The sequence below is a fragment of the Thermobia domestica genome, chromosome 6, assembly GCF_964235325.1.
Source record: "Thermobia domestica chromosome 6, izTheDome1.hap1.1, whole genome shotgun sequence".
Lineage (NCBI taxonomy): Eukaryota > Metazoa > Arthropoda > Insecta > Zygentoma > Lepismatidae > Thermobia > Thermobia domestica.
This window is the reverse complement of record NC_137459.1, coordinates 260,411,135-260,426,953: the sequence shown is the minus strand read 5'-3', so window position 1 is coordinate 260,426,953 and position 15,819 is coordinate 260,411,135.

Below are 15,819 nucleotides of genomic sequence, written 5' to 3'. Positions count from 1 at the left end.
AAATGTGCGGAGGCACCGTCGTGCTGAAACCAAATACGTTGTCTATCTGCAAGCGGCACGTTTTCTAAAAGTTCTGGCAATACGTTCTGAAGAAACACACGATAATTCCCACCATTTAAGGTAGTAGGCAAAATCTACGGACCTATCAAATGGTCACCTACGATTCCACCCACACATTCACTGCGAACCTGTGTTGATGATGGCGCACAAGTATTGCGTGGGGATTGTCCATATCCCAGACATGACTGTTGTGGCTATTCAAGATGCCATCTCTAGTAAACATTGACTCATCCGTTCACAACACTGTTGTTGGAAAATCTGGAATGGTATGTGTTTGTTGCAGATACCATTGACAAAAATCCATCCGCTTGGGAAAGTCCGTAGGTAGTATGTGCTGCACCTTCTGCAATTTGTATGGGTACAAACCCTCTTCCTGAAGAACGCGGAACACATTAGTATGATGGGTTTGTCTCGGCTGTGCAATAGCACGTGTGCTAGTGTCAGGATCGTCCCATATCGCATCCAACACCTCCTCTTCAAACTGCACAGTGCGCACAGTGCGAGGTCTTCCACAATCCCACTTACGAGGTAGTAGCGAGCCAGTTTCACGCAGTCGAGCATCAAGTCGTGCAAAAAGTGTATGTGCTGGTAGCTGCCTATTTGGAAAGCGTTCCTGATACATACGGCGTGCTTGACGGCTGTTTTGGTGTGCCTCCCCGTAGATGAGGTGCATATCGGTGAGCTCGTGGGTAGAGTATTCCTTCATTATCCTGTTCCAGAGCTGATGAACACGGGAGGGGGGAAATTTACGTCCCAGTGACAAATGACAACTATTTCGATTCGCACCCACGTAATGTCACATAGGTGTTCACGCACAAACCCAAAAGGAACACCGAAATACGCACTGAAGGTAGAATACTCCTTGGCGCAATTCAACGGCACACACAAGCCAGACTAAACTCAGAACAGCAAAACGAAGGACGTACAAGACAATCAACTGTCGACTAAAAACAGTTGCTGGGTGTATTCACCAACGCTAATACGTCACAGCAGACATAGGTACACATCCCATGCCTCTAGTGGCGCTTTCTGTATTACATAGCTGAAATCGTTATCAACCTATTCTGACTACATAGCGTCATTTTCAGATGTAGTTATTCAAACATCCTATTACGATTATTATGATTATGTTTAGTTTATTATTATTATTATTATTATTATTATTATTATTATTATTATTATTATTATTATTATTATTATTATTATTATTATTATTATTATTATTATTATTATTTGCCTTTGTGGTCGTGCCTTTCATGGTAGAAATTTCACACCAAGCTGTCATTGAGTCGTACGGAACCATTAGAAAGGATGGCTTTTATTCTTTCACTTGTTTGTGGAATGACTTTCCTCGGCAAATCACAACAGATGGTGCTGAAGCTGATGTGGAGTTCTGGATGGAAGTAAGTGTTCGATTCGAAGATTTTTGTGCAAGGTAAAGCTGATGGTTTGCCATTGCCTTCAATGGGATGATCATGACTTTCTACAGTTTAACATAGGATCCGAACCACTTGTGTCTCCACCCCGGACTACTTGATTACAAGCAAGAAATATCCCTGCAAATGCCTCGATGCGTTACCTGTCATCGTGCGTGTTTACTCCACTTTCTTCTTTTGCTTATGTTATGGCGTTTAGTATCTTTTTCAACGACAGGGCTAGGCACAGGTGGGACCTACAGTTTCAAGTGGGATCCGAACCACTACTCCGGTTTTGAATCTGAGACCGTGGGTTCCAAGCAGGATTTGAAACTGCGACCACGCGCGCGAGAGCGAGCTCTCAAGCCCTGAGACTACGAGGGAGCATCACTTTCTTTGTATTCATTTCTTTGAGTAGTACCCACTTTCTTTGGCAAGTACTCTTGTCAGCATTCCCATATGCATGTGTGTTTCATTTTGTTATTCTTATTGCACAGTTGTAAACAATCAGAGCTTTCAGACTTTTTTTTTTTTTGTTTCTCATGTCGATTTATTTTCCATTTGTATGGTGTTCAAGCAGTAGTGACACGTTCTATCAGAATTTGGACCATGAATTAAGATATTTCTTTTCATATGTATCGAGTGTGGGACAACATCTTAGAAAAGAGGAGACATTGATACATTCGTGTTCTAGTTACGGTTTACCAGAAAGTGCACCAGATGTAATAGCAGAGTTTAGAACGTTAGTTTCCAATTTTTCCCCACGTGGGACGGTTTCTCAACGGCAGTAGGACATGTTAACATTTTTCCATTAGCTATATGTCGATATCAACATACACATTTGCCACATTTCAATATCGATCATGCGATCCCACTAGTCACATTCCTTTAGTTTCCCCAGTTTCTTTGTGAGTCTCCTTGGCCTCAGTTGTTGCATCCTTATTGGTATGCAACCGTACACATTATATTGCATCGGTTTGAGGGAATATTATTGGTGAATTGGCAATGACTTTCATGTTCTTGTTGTATTCCTTACATTTCCGACTCTTTGAACTCACGTTTATAGAGTATATTTCTGGTCATTTTTCGTTACGTGTTTCCACACATGTGAATCACCTTCCTTCATCTGTTACGCTCTACCGACACTCCAGATGTCTTTCTAGAGCATTTGAATACAAATTCACTACACTTAAGACCAGATTCAAGACCCGAGTAGTTATTTTCCTATTTTTCGCACGTGGGACGATGTCCCGGCAGTAGTGGGACATGTTGACATTTGCTCATTAGCTACATGTTGATATCAACACACACATTGGCCACATTTCAATATCGATCATGCGATCCCACTAGTGACATTCATTTAGTTTACCCAGTTTCTTACTGAGTCCATTGCACAATTTCAACTTGGCCTCAGTTGTTGCATCCTTATTGGTATGCAACCGTGCACATCATATTGCATCTGTTTGAAGGAATATTATTGGTGAATTGGCAATGGCTTTCATGTTCTTGACGCTAATCCTTACATTTCCGACGCTTTGAACTCACGTTTATTGAGTATGAGTGCATCTCTGGGCATTTTTCGTTAAGTGTTTCCACACATGTGAATCACCCTACTTCATCTGTTATGCTCTACCGATACTCCAGATGTCTTTCTAGAGCATTTGAGTACAAATTCGCTACAATTAATACTCAGAACGTCACTGTTGGCCAGCTTCCGTATCTGGCGATTATGCAACCACACACAACGGGCATAAAGGTGTCCGCCATTTTGTATTTGTTCCAGATATCGACTTAAGACAAACGAATTATTGTTACCTGGTAGAAAGCCTATTAATTCATATGCATTTAACCAAGTTTCATTTGGCAGATTATCCGGTACTCCCTACGTTCCTTTGGGGAATCCCTTGCGCGTGCACGGTAGGATTGTGAAACATGGAAAATTCAATAGAGCAGGTATGACTTCTTCAGTGAATTTTTTACCCGCCCTCTTTATGTTGGATAGTTTCCGAACTATTGGCGTCCGAAAGTCATTTTCCCACGCTTTCGGCACCTTGTAGATCTGAAACTATGTCCGATAGCAGAAAATCGAAGATAACTTTTTTTCTTGTCTCAGTGGCAGGAGTCACCTCCCAAGAGTTGTAACACTTATTTTGCAACACCCGATATATATATATATATATATATATATATATATATATATATATATATATATATATATATATATATATATATATATATATATATATGTATGTATTATTACATATAGAATCTTATAAATTCACTAATTTACTTACTATACATTTAATTTTACGCATACGAATTATTTTGTACATATTCTGCAACCGAGTAAAAGCAAGTTCTATCAAGTTCGAGTAAAAACAAGTTTCCCGTTTGCACAGTGTTATCGTAGAGAGTTGAGATTTGTTCTATCTTCTTTTATTTAACAATAGCGTTCCTACAATATGCTACTTGACCCCCGGTTCCATTTGCAAATTTTGAGTTGGACCCCGCCTGGCACCCTGCGAGTGCCTCAGCTACACACATTTTTCATTCAAAAGGTGCTGGGCTCCCCACACAAATTTGATATGTATTCGCTGAGTTTCCTTACCCGAGCGTTTTGGAAAAACAACTTACGCGGAATCTGACTTTGTAATGTATAGTATGGAGCTCAATTTCTAACTTTTCACGTTTATATCTCCGCAACGGTTGCGATCGAGGATGTATCCGTTCTCGTGTTATGTTCTTTTGGGACAAGGTATCCAACGGTCATAGTCTCGACTCGAAGTCAGAGTTACACTTGGATAGGTTCCCTCGTAAGTGAAGTATGAGCATGAGTTACGATATTGTATCCACAACTAAATACTCTTTCCGATAGAACGCTGGAATCTAGACAAATACTTACGAGACAGAAGAGTTAATTTTGGGAAGCCAGTGTCATGAGATTTCCTCGTGTGAAAGAGGTTTTTTTTTTTTTTTTTCATATCTGTAGGCAATGGTGCTATTCTATTTTTTTAACAACTGGTTATACATATATGAGAGAGAGATAGTAGATGGATACATAGAAAGATATTTCTCTCCCTCTCTCTTAGGAAGCAAATCATACAAGATAGACAAAAGCAAATGTTTCATTGGATGCCACAAGTGACAAGTAGAGACCTACACAGCAACATCATATAAGGTGTTGTGACGAAATTAGGTAGCACTGCGAATATATTGGAAACGAATTATCCAAAATAGATGTTTGTCAAGAAGTATTGGCAACACAACCCAGCAATGGATCAGCAATTATTGATAATGGTGTGTATGCGTTTCAAATGTAAATAACCCTTACCACTACACTCATGTCATCCCAGTTTTCATTTTTGATATCTAACCCGCTCATTTGAAACTAAGAAAAAAATCGTTTATATCTTATTCTGAGAGATCATATACAGACGCTGGAGCTGTAAGAATTTCTAAGAACAAAGCTAAACAAACAGAAACTTGCTGGTTCTTGGGTATAACTGGATACAATTCACTGTTAAACCTGGGTATAACAAACGGTTTAGCAAACTCGAAACATATTAACAATGGTTCTAGCGAACCGGTGCCTACCGGCTGAATAGCACCACTGTCAGTAGATGACATTGAAAGATATGCATAGATTTCCTGTTGCAGTAAGGCATCAAATGATTAGCACAAAAGAGAAACGGGGATTCCCTGGGTTTGCTTTTGTTGATCGGGTACGTCATTCGTCCATATCTGAAATGAAATGAAATTTTTGAGTTTTACGTCCCACGCTTATGCCAGTTAGGCTAAAGGAGACGGTGATGATGAGAAATGAATGAAAATGGTGGAATGAAGAAAGTGTGAGGATACGGGAGAACCGCGAGGAAACCCACGCAACAGTGTTTGTCCACCACAAAGTACACTTGGCGGGAGCAGTGTTTGAACCCGGGACCTCAGGCACCAGAGGTGAACGCTCTACCACTGAGCCACCGCGGCCCCTATCGTCCATATGTGGATCAAGTTTTTTTTTGTGCGTGAGCGTAAAATACAACGCACGCACGTGTTATGTAATAGAAATAACTTCTATCTTCCTCTCTCTCTCTCTCTCTCTCTCTCTCTCTCAAATGCATACCGCCACGTATACACATTCACAGTTGCACATACATTAAATAAACACCTACACGCAAATAAAACACGCGTATTCTATGTCACCCTGTTTCATTCTCATTATTTCCGCAATGATGATCAATATGATAGATGGGAAAGAAATTAAATGACTATCTTTATTAACTTTTTCTGAGGAAAGAGTGGTGGATTAGAAGGAACACAAGTCTGTTTTCTGTCAATAACAAGTATTCTGAGATATCCGCCATTGAAACGTTTTGAGACCAGGATGTATATATCATCATGAATATTCAAGACCAATCAATATGTTGAATATCCATATTTGATATCGTCGATATCAATATTGGATGTTGTCGATACTGATATTTGATGTTGATATCGATATCGTCATTGTCAATATTGATATTTGATATCAATATTGTCGATATACGATATCGATATTGTCGATATTCGATATCGATATATCTATTCCATATCGATATCGAAAATATCGAATGTCGACATCGAAATTTCGATATCGCACAGCCCTGTTCGTGGTTGCTGTATTGACACCGCAACGCACTATACTTGGTCGACTTCAAACAAGTGATGAGAAGTTGACCCACTGTGACATTCTCAAGCGTACCAGACATCAGTTGTCACTATATAATCCTCCGCGTGACACCTCAAGACCACCGCTGTACCCACACAAGATTGTGCTCTGTTCTCACACAATAAACAAGACAACTGACGAAGGTCTTACTGGTCTTGCTTTAATGTCGATGCACTGGAATTTGGATATATCTCCAAACAAAGTATGTGTTACTTTGGATCGAAAAAAAAATAGACAACATTTTAGTGCTACAACATTTTCTTGAAATAAAATACTATTCTGTATATAAACTGTATTAGGATCATGTGGTCTACTTACATATTTCGCACCCTGACAAGACGTGGTCTGATTGTTTGGCTTAAGTATTGAGTTGTCACCGCAAAATAATCCTGCCCATAGTTCCTCAATCGTTGACGATAAGTTCTCGTGCACAGAGTGCACCTCCTAGTTTTGTCCCTTTACATTGATTCGCAATTTTTGACGTAATATATATTCTTTAAGGGAGTGGGAGACGCCCATTGCGCGGCCACATCGAAGTCCTGAGTACCTGCCAGTTAACTTACTGGTCGATGTGATTCTGTTAGCGAGTCAGGTCGTCGCATGGTCTGTAGGCATAGTACCTAAGCGTTAAGGCAAGCTCGCCACCCGCCCACGCCCGTTCCCTAGTATGTGGAATCCCACTGTATGACCACAGCACAACAGATTCCAACACAATCCCCTTGCTCCAGACATGACCGAGGGAATTTGGTCAATCGTGGCCCTGCCTATCTCTATAAATTCGCTATCCACTTCCTTTCGCGCAAGGTACCGCGTGCACATCAATATACTCCCGTATTTCATCATGGATCCAGTGATACGTGTTAGGTCGCCATTTGAGTTTTCTTCCAGAGTCTTAGCCTGCAGGGCTTTTCCTTATAAATGGGATCGTTAACCGTTACCCAGATACTCTGGATAGATACTTTTTCCCTATCTATCCCCTACAGTCCCCCTACAGACAGTAAGCTAACATCCTCCTCCCGGTAGGATCGTCCAAACAATACGGAACTTCATCTAATTACGGTAGACGTAAACGATGTAGACCGTCTGCAGACAGACATGTTCATTAGGGAGTCGAGGTGCTTCCCATAGTAGGCTCGCCCAAGCAATAAGAGCTGCCTATCTTTTATGTGTTTAGGTACCACGTATACGTTGCAGCTAAGTATCTTCCGAACCCAATGGTACGTGCAAGCCACCATTGAGAGGATCTAACACATCTTCCAGCTGTAGGAGCGCTCAACCAATTGGGAACTTCCTATATTTACAGGAAGGTACACCGTACATTTCCAGACACAATGGCTAAAGTATACTTTTTTCCTTTTAAAGACAATTGCCATTTGGGAGCGGCGGCTCCCCTGATAGAGTCATGGATCCTGCACCCAGTATAATATTAAATAAAACTGGAACAATGGATTCTTTCCACTACCTCACTTACTCTTGAGATACGACTGTGTGTTGGAATACTAGATATCCCAACCCGGACCCATGAGCACCCACAAAACGTTCTTTGAGAGCTGTACACATATCATCCTCCCGATATGACACTGGACCCGCTGCCGTGGTCACACCACTACCACTCTTTCATACGTGTTGGGGAACCATGCAGTCTTATCCCAGGACCCAAAGGCATGACCTAGTTGTCCATTTTGGAGGATAGCCAAAGTCTGTAGGAGCGTCAGTTTGAGTACCTACCTCGTTGAGGCAGTGACATTTCTCAAAGTTGTTATTATCACCTGACATATACTCTCCAGGACGTATTCTATTTCTTAACCAAACCGTAAGGAAGTGGAAAACGGAGCTTCTTGTGATCCAGTGGATGTTGCCTGTTAACTGCAGGAAATTTTGCACATATTCGTATTTTCATGCATAACTAAAACATGCTACTGCCTCAACGTATTCAATATGTAAAACAAGAAAGTAATGGAAGAGATTTTTAACAGTTGTTTATGTCATACATTCACGTTAAAGCTATATTGTAGATTAAAATGATCAGATGTATCTTAAGGCTTATCAGTTGAAGTTTGCTTATATAATATTCAACATTTGAGAATTAAACCCCGAGGGGATAAAAGAAAGATAAATGCAGTATCTTACTGCTTGTATGAAATGGAAAATTAATTTTGTCAAATATGTAACTGCCGAACAATTACTGTATTTCATGATTACCATGACATTTCGTTTGATTATAATACATTAGTTAGGAAAAGTTTCCACAATATCGATATTAAAAACAATAAACCTACCCCAAAGGAAAGAAGTATACATTTCACTACTGTTACGTGTATATTTTTATTGCTTCTAGTATAGACCAAAAATTGCGAATATAAGAGCTTCTTGGTGCACAAAATGCAAATATGTCATTCCGTTATATCATCTCTTCTTCTTCAAGTATTCCTTTCGGAGTTTCGCTTTTCATTTTAAGAAGTATTGAGAAATAAAGCTAATTTGGTTCCAATTATATATATATATATATATATATATATATATATATATATATATATATATATATATATATATATATATATATATATATACGGGTGAAGGAATGCCTATAAAGTAACCAAGAGAGTTCTGTCGCTTTTTCACCCCATTACTTTGGAACATCAATATGTCACCTAAGACATACATGGAAGATCAAAACTTGTTCTCATCAGCATCAACGACTTCTTGACAACGCTCTGGAAGACCATGGATTCAATCTCTGTAAAATTTAGTGCGCCGTGAAGCAAAGAAAGTATCAAGTCCATTTTGCACCTCTACTAGGGATTTGAACTGGAGTCCTCTAAGGTGATTGTCCAAGGAATGAAACAGGTGATAATCGGACAGTGCCAAGTCCAGAGAGTGTGGCGGATGCAATAGTGATTCACATCCAAGACGTAGAATTGTGTCACCGGTCATCCTAGCCACGTGGCGCTTAGAGCTGTCCTTTAACAGGAAGACCCCTTTGAGATTCAGAAGTGTTGGATTCAGAGTTTTGATTTGTTTCTTGAACACGGCTCAACTGCTGGCAGTACACACCTGTATTGATGTTCTGACCAGCTGGTAGCAGTTTGCGATGCACGATAACTCGAACAGTCCACCAGACATATAGGAGGACCTTTTTCTGGTGCAGTGTTGGTTTCGACTGTTTTGGAACCAGTTCATGAGATGCTAACCACTGATGGTCTCGCGGAGCTTCGCACAGGGCCCACTTCTCATCACTTGTCAACACTCTGTCTCCACAAATGGCTTCTGCCTCAGACCAGAAAGCAAAGAAACGCAGATGTCTGCTCGCGTTGTCTTCTGGCCCGGAGTCAAATCATGTGGGTCCCATCGACCCAACTTGTAGTGCTTCCCAAGTTGATGGAGGTGTTGCTGAAAGGTTCCTCCACTCACACTGAATTGTAATCCCAGTTCCTCACATGTCTGGTCACTGTTCACCTCAATTGCTGCCTGAAGATCTTCGTGTTCTACATGTGTTGATTTTCTGGCACGTGGTGCGTCTTCGAGTGTTCCGTCACTGTCCTTAATTTTGTTAAAGCACCGCTGCACTGTCCGCGTATTCACGACGCCCTCACCAAAGGCCTGGCATATCTTTAGCCCCGCTGTAGCGGCGTTTGACCCCAGTTTGAACTCGTACAGCGTACATGTCTTTCTGCCGATCTGCTGGGGTCCCATGTTGACTCTTCCCTACGCAAGTTAACGGAGTAACTGAATTGCCACAACCAGGTGTTGGCATACCCACACCAACAACTAACCTTCACCTTATCTCGATTCGCATTCATCTCACGATGGGAGGGCCGATTGAACTCATACCTTCACAAAAACCGACACAACTTTCTTGGTTACCTTCATATAACTACAGTACTTAACTGTAATCATAGTAGTTTATTTATTATATGTACTTCCCAAGATCATGATTTGTAGATTAAGTTTTCACCGGGACTCGGCTAGGGAACCATATTCAACTGAATAGAGGTATTTGACAATCTACTGCTATTGACACTGCTATTTCCTCGTGACATGCCACCCTCTAAAACACCGAAATTATATCAGACGGGGTTCTGTAGTCTAACGTGTATCGCAAATCACATGGAATGTAAACCTGGCCCCGTATTAGGCTAATATCTTTAATGGAACATTTGCTTAGTATAGTATACTTATTTAGTAGCAAACGTGTTATAATTTACTATATTGTACGTGTATTAGTAGATATACAGACACTTGTTTATTATGTGAATGTTTCACACAAGTTACATTCATGTATTTTTATATGGTAGATTTGTCCTATCTAATGTTTCAGAAGTATAATTAACTTTCTAAGCAAACAAGTCAGAGTCTTGTTTTTAAACCTTCTTTTTTATTCCTCTTTGTCTTCGTAACTAATCTCATTTAGAAATGGAAACAATCAGGTAAATCAAGAGGAGGACAGCGTCTGTAAGACAAAATGCCAATTAAAGGAGTGCTTTTTTCGTTTCTTTTCGTTTAACTTTTTTTTCGCTGTCCGTTTATTTGAGCACTGTTCCACTTGGGCTTTTCTCTGTCTGTTTAAGAGTTCAGAAGACTTGATCGAGAAGTAATTTGTTGACGGAATTTTTCATCTTCTCCCTTCACTCCGGGTACCCGTCTCAGCGATTGACTTCCTTTTCTACGCCCTGCTGGTAAACTGCACAACTTGGAACGAAGCGACAATTCATCTTTCTACAAGCGGCTATTTGGATCAACTGACCTCCGCTCAAAGGTTTCCATTTTTCATCATATACTGCATCACTTATGCATGTCTTCTGAGAAACATTTGTATTGCAATGATAAATATATTCACATATGTTTTCTCAACTTCAAGATGGTTTTCGTAACCGCCGCAAAGTGAGGAAGTTTGTTCCTAGGTTGGGGGAAGGAAAATACTGGACAGTTATAATTCTGATATTCGGAGTAAAATGAGGCATGCGTGACAAATTGTTCGTTTCTACTTTGCAACTTTAAGTTGCTTAGCTTACTACTAAACCTTTATTAATCCGAAATAAAATATTTGATTCCATTTGAATAACTTATTATTATCGAGATATGCCTGCTAAATAAATAATAGTATTTTCCCTTAACGGTTGCTTATCAAAAAATAAATCTACTATGGAAAACGCAAACTTTTTTTTTTTTGACTGAGAATATGCGTGGACCTTTGGGTTTCACACACATGAGAAGCGGGTCGTTTAACAGTTGTGAAGATGTATTGTGCATCAGTTTCTCAGTGCATGTTGAGTATATGATGCAGACACGCTTATTTCAGGGTTACGTATTTTCTTTACTCGTCTATTTTAGCCACACATACAGGATATTCACAACCTATCTCTGCAATTTTACATTTATGTTGCGGCTATATCGTGAGACACAAATATCGTTGTGCATGTGAAAGGAAAAACAACATTTATTATTATTATTATTATTATTATTATTATTATTATTATTATTATTATTATTATTATTATTATTATTATTATTATTATTATTACTAAAACTCAATGTGCGCATCATTTCCAATATGTAGTAAACGCAACGGCAACTACAGTTAAAAAAAAAAAAACATTTGCTACATTAAATCCTTAGTAATGCGTAAAATCGCATTGGTTATTCTCGATCTCAGGATATATTCTGCATTTATTATCTGATAAACGATATAATTCTAATATTATCATACTGGACGTCCATAACTACGACGTCTCAAGAATGAGATACGTAAATTTCACCACCCCACGCAAATCAACGCAGTATATACTATAGTGAAAGTTGAAAATATGTTATTCACGAGGCGTTTCGTTCTTCGTTAAGACCTATTCGAATATTACAATTGGTTGAAAATTCCTAACTCTAGCACAACACACACACACACACACACACACACACACACACACACACACTAATACACACACACATACAATGAAAACATATTTTTTTTTCAATCACGGTGATTCAAAATTATCTCCCTCAAACTCTACACAAGGTTCATGTCTATTTGCAGACCGGTAGTCAGCTCAAAAATGTAGGGGGGGATTCAACCATATTATATTTCATCACCAAATTATAGTTCATTTGCAAGACTACCGTGAAAATTTTAGGGGGTCCGCCCATTAGACCCACCTTGGATACGGGCGTTTATCTTTGAGAGGTATGTAAAGACATTCTGGAGGATTTGAATGCCTATGTTGTGCAGGCTTTTGATTATATTACAATGAATGTTCTGAAAGTTGTAACTCCTTTCAAGGCATACTTTGCTTGACAAAAATAAATAAATAAAAATAAAAATAAAAGTAAAAATAAAAATAAAAAAAGTGTTAAGAAGATTCCTACTGAACATTATCTTTCTCACAAATTAAATCACTCATACAGTAGAGCTATTATTTACATATTTGTTGATGAAATATGAGCAAAATGAATCATTTTAATGAAATCGTTCTAAAAGTTAATCTCCGAGAATAAGTAAACTACATCATACATAAGCTACATCAGCTCTATGTAACGTTTCGGGAAAATTCATTATACTACATTGCATGGTTCTTAGTAAAAAAATACGCTTTTATGAAATATGAACAGTAACACCTGAACATGTTGCTGAAAATCTCACTTTCCAAAACACACACTTCCAAAAGTAAGCTACATGGTGAGTATATTTTCAAGAGAAATTGCTCCGAATGCCATATTGTATGACCATTAAACATGAAGTAGTCGATTGAATCTTTTAGACAAAATTGTCCAAGAAATATGAGATTTTCGTGAAAGAAATGTGTTGTGTAACGTATGCTTGTTAATGACATACTATTTATGACATATGGGTAAAATCGTTAAGGTCGACGAAAAGAATAGAGTCCGAAAATAACTCAGCTGCAATAGTTAACTATTCATTTCGGACTTTCTAAATATAAATATATTTATATATGTATATATATATATACAATATTATGGGGTTGTAATGAAATGCTGATTTATTAAACATAATATAAACAATATATACTGAGAAGATCCCAATATTCAATTGTCACCCTCGATTATAGCTATTACTTATTTTTTTCATAGGGAGCAACACACACACACACACACACACACATATATATATATATATATATATATATATATATATATATATATATATATATATATATATATATATATATATATATATATATATATATGGCTGCATATTGTAAGGTTCCCGTGTTTCTATAGCATGTGCTAGATGCAAACACTTCTCAGATGAAAAACCACGAGGAAGTTGTCCACGATCACCCAAGATCGGCAAATGACGAAGATTCAAGCCCTCAGCAACATTTCTGCATAGAAGTGAGATAAAGCACAACAGAAGACACCAATCTCGCCCGATTTATCAAACCACCAACTCTCTCAGACTCCTGCCGCCTTATGCAGAGTCGTTTTGAAGTATGATTAGCGCCATACTAAAGGCCTGACAACTGCAGGAAACATTTGTTAGTCGAACTCTTTAGTATGGCACTCATCACTAGTCAAACGACTCTGCATAGGGCCCCTAGTCTTTGAGAACATTTTAACTCCCTCTCTAAGACGCATGGTCCCTGTGAGGTACCCATCCAACAAGCCCTAATGCGCATGGTCATTGAGCTCCTGTAATTTCACCAACAAGACTTCAAATAATTAGAGGAGTTTATACTTATTTGTAATATATGTTGTATATAAGATGAAACTGTATAATAAAAGGTGATGGAGAAGTCCAAACCTCCGTGAACTATCTTAACTCTATTCTAAAAAGACAACTATATATTAAATGAAAAATCGTATACATATTTTAATTTTGAAATTAAACACGGATAAGTTCAACGTTATCCAGGTGTGTGTGTGCATACATTAGGGCGAATTTAGATTTTAAAAATCCCTTTCAGCACGTAGGGGCCACAGAAAGTGTGATTTCCCGTTTTCCGCCATTGAAATACTTTATTCTTCACTGCTGGCATAGCTCAAAAGCAAACACATTGAGACAACTACTTATTTAACAGTTGTCACTGCGTATTCAAATCAAAATTGAAAGAAAGTACATCATTGTGTAAATTAATGCAATAAAACTTTAATTTTCAACGATAGTTGGATTGTTTCAGCCTGTAAAACTTCAGTCTTATGCATTTCCTTTAATCGTTCTAATTATTTGCCTAGTTTTGCGCCCTTCCATATGATAAAGGTTATTTCCAAAACGTATGTGTCTTCTTTTTCAATTCCCACAATCTTTTTAAAAAAAATTAGAAGAATATTATTCAACCTTAACATCAATGGACTCAGCTTTAAGGGATGGCTTAGACACGAAAGAGGAACTGCTATATATCCTTGACTTTGCAGTCATTTTCCTCCAGAGCGAATTAGATTGACAGGGAATATCTCCAATATACAGCTTGGTGGCAGCCGCACTATCGTTTTCTACCCTTGAATGGTACACATTTTGTAAAAATATTTTTTGGAGTATGGACAAGTGTCACCAAAGGAGACAATAACATTTTTCGCAGCACCCTTGATTCATCAAAGTCAACTATATCTACAGCATATTCTGACCAATAATAATAATAATAATAATAATAATAATAATAATAATACCATCAAAATGAAATTATCTAAGTTTTCAAACATATAAAGGTGTAACTTTCCACAACAAAAGGGACTAATGTAGATGACCGTAGAAGCATGGTTTCGTTATTAATATTTTTTTTCACGAAAACAATATTTGGAATTAACTCGAACCTCTCTAGAGCATTTTTTTAAAATTTTATTAAAAAGAATTGTTTCAAGTTTATTAGATTAACTACATATCCACTATCGATACAGGCCTCAGCCACGACACTACCTACTTCCATATTTGTAAGAACAGCGTTCTGTTGCATGTTCAATTGACTAAGTTTATTACCAGCGTCTGGAGAAAAGGAATAATATTTCTGTGTTTTATTTTGTTAACAAAGTTTCATGGGATAGGGTCTTTAGCAGGAAGAAACAAACAATTTATTTATAATTGTCTTCATCCCCTTTTGCATCTCTGAAAATACTGATTGAGATCATTACATATAATGAAATTCCTTCAAGTAAAATTTATAATATCTATATTTAGTAAATAACTGGTGAAGTTATTTCATAAATTTCGGTTTCTGATGATTAAACAACCTCTCCTTTATATTAGGTTGTTCGCTATTCGTGATAAATGAAATCAGACTTTCCTGACCACAATTTAGTTGTAATAAAATTTCAACAGCAGTTATGCGTTTGACAAAAGTTTGGAGGCCTTCTAATTCGCTTTGTCGTTTATAAATATGCTCCACAACTAGTGTTGTAAAAAAAACGTTTTTTTTTCTGTGAAGTTTTTTTTCAATAAAAAACATTGTTCTTTTTCATGTTTTTTTTCAAATGTCTGTTTTTTTTCTGGCAACTATTATTTAATGATTTATGTTGCAGATTATTGAAATAATCATTAGAACTTGAGTCGAAGCCCTCGTAACTTACAAATCGTTTGTTTCTTTGTACCTATACGAGCAAAATTGTGTGATTATTCCTTTCGGACCCAGATCATTTTTGGCGTTTTCCTACATTTTCAGTTAGTGACTTATTTTTCAAAAACCATTCATTCGATTG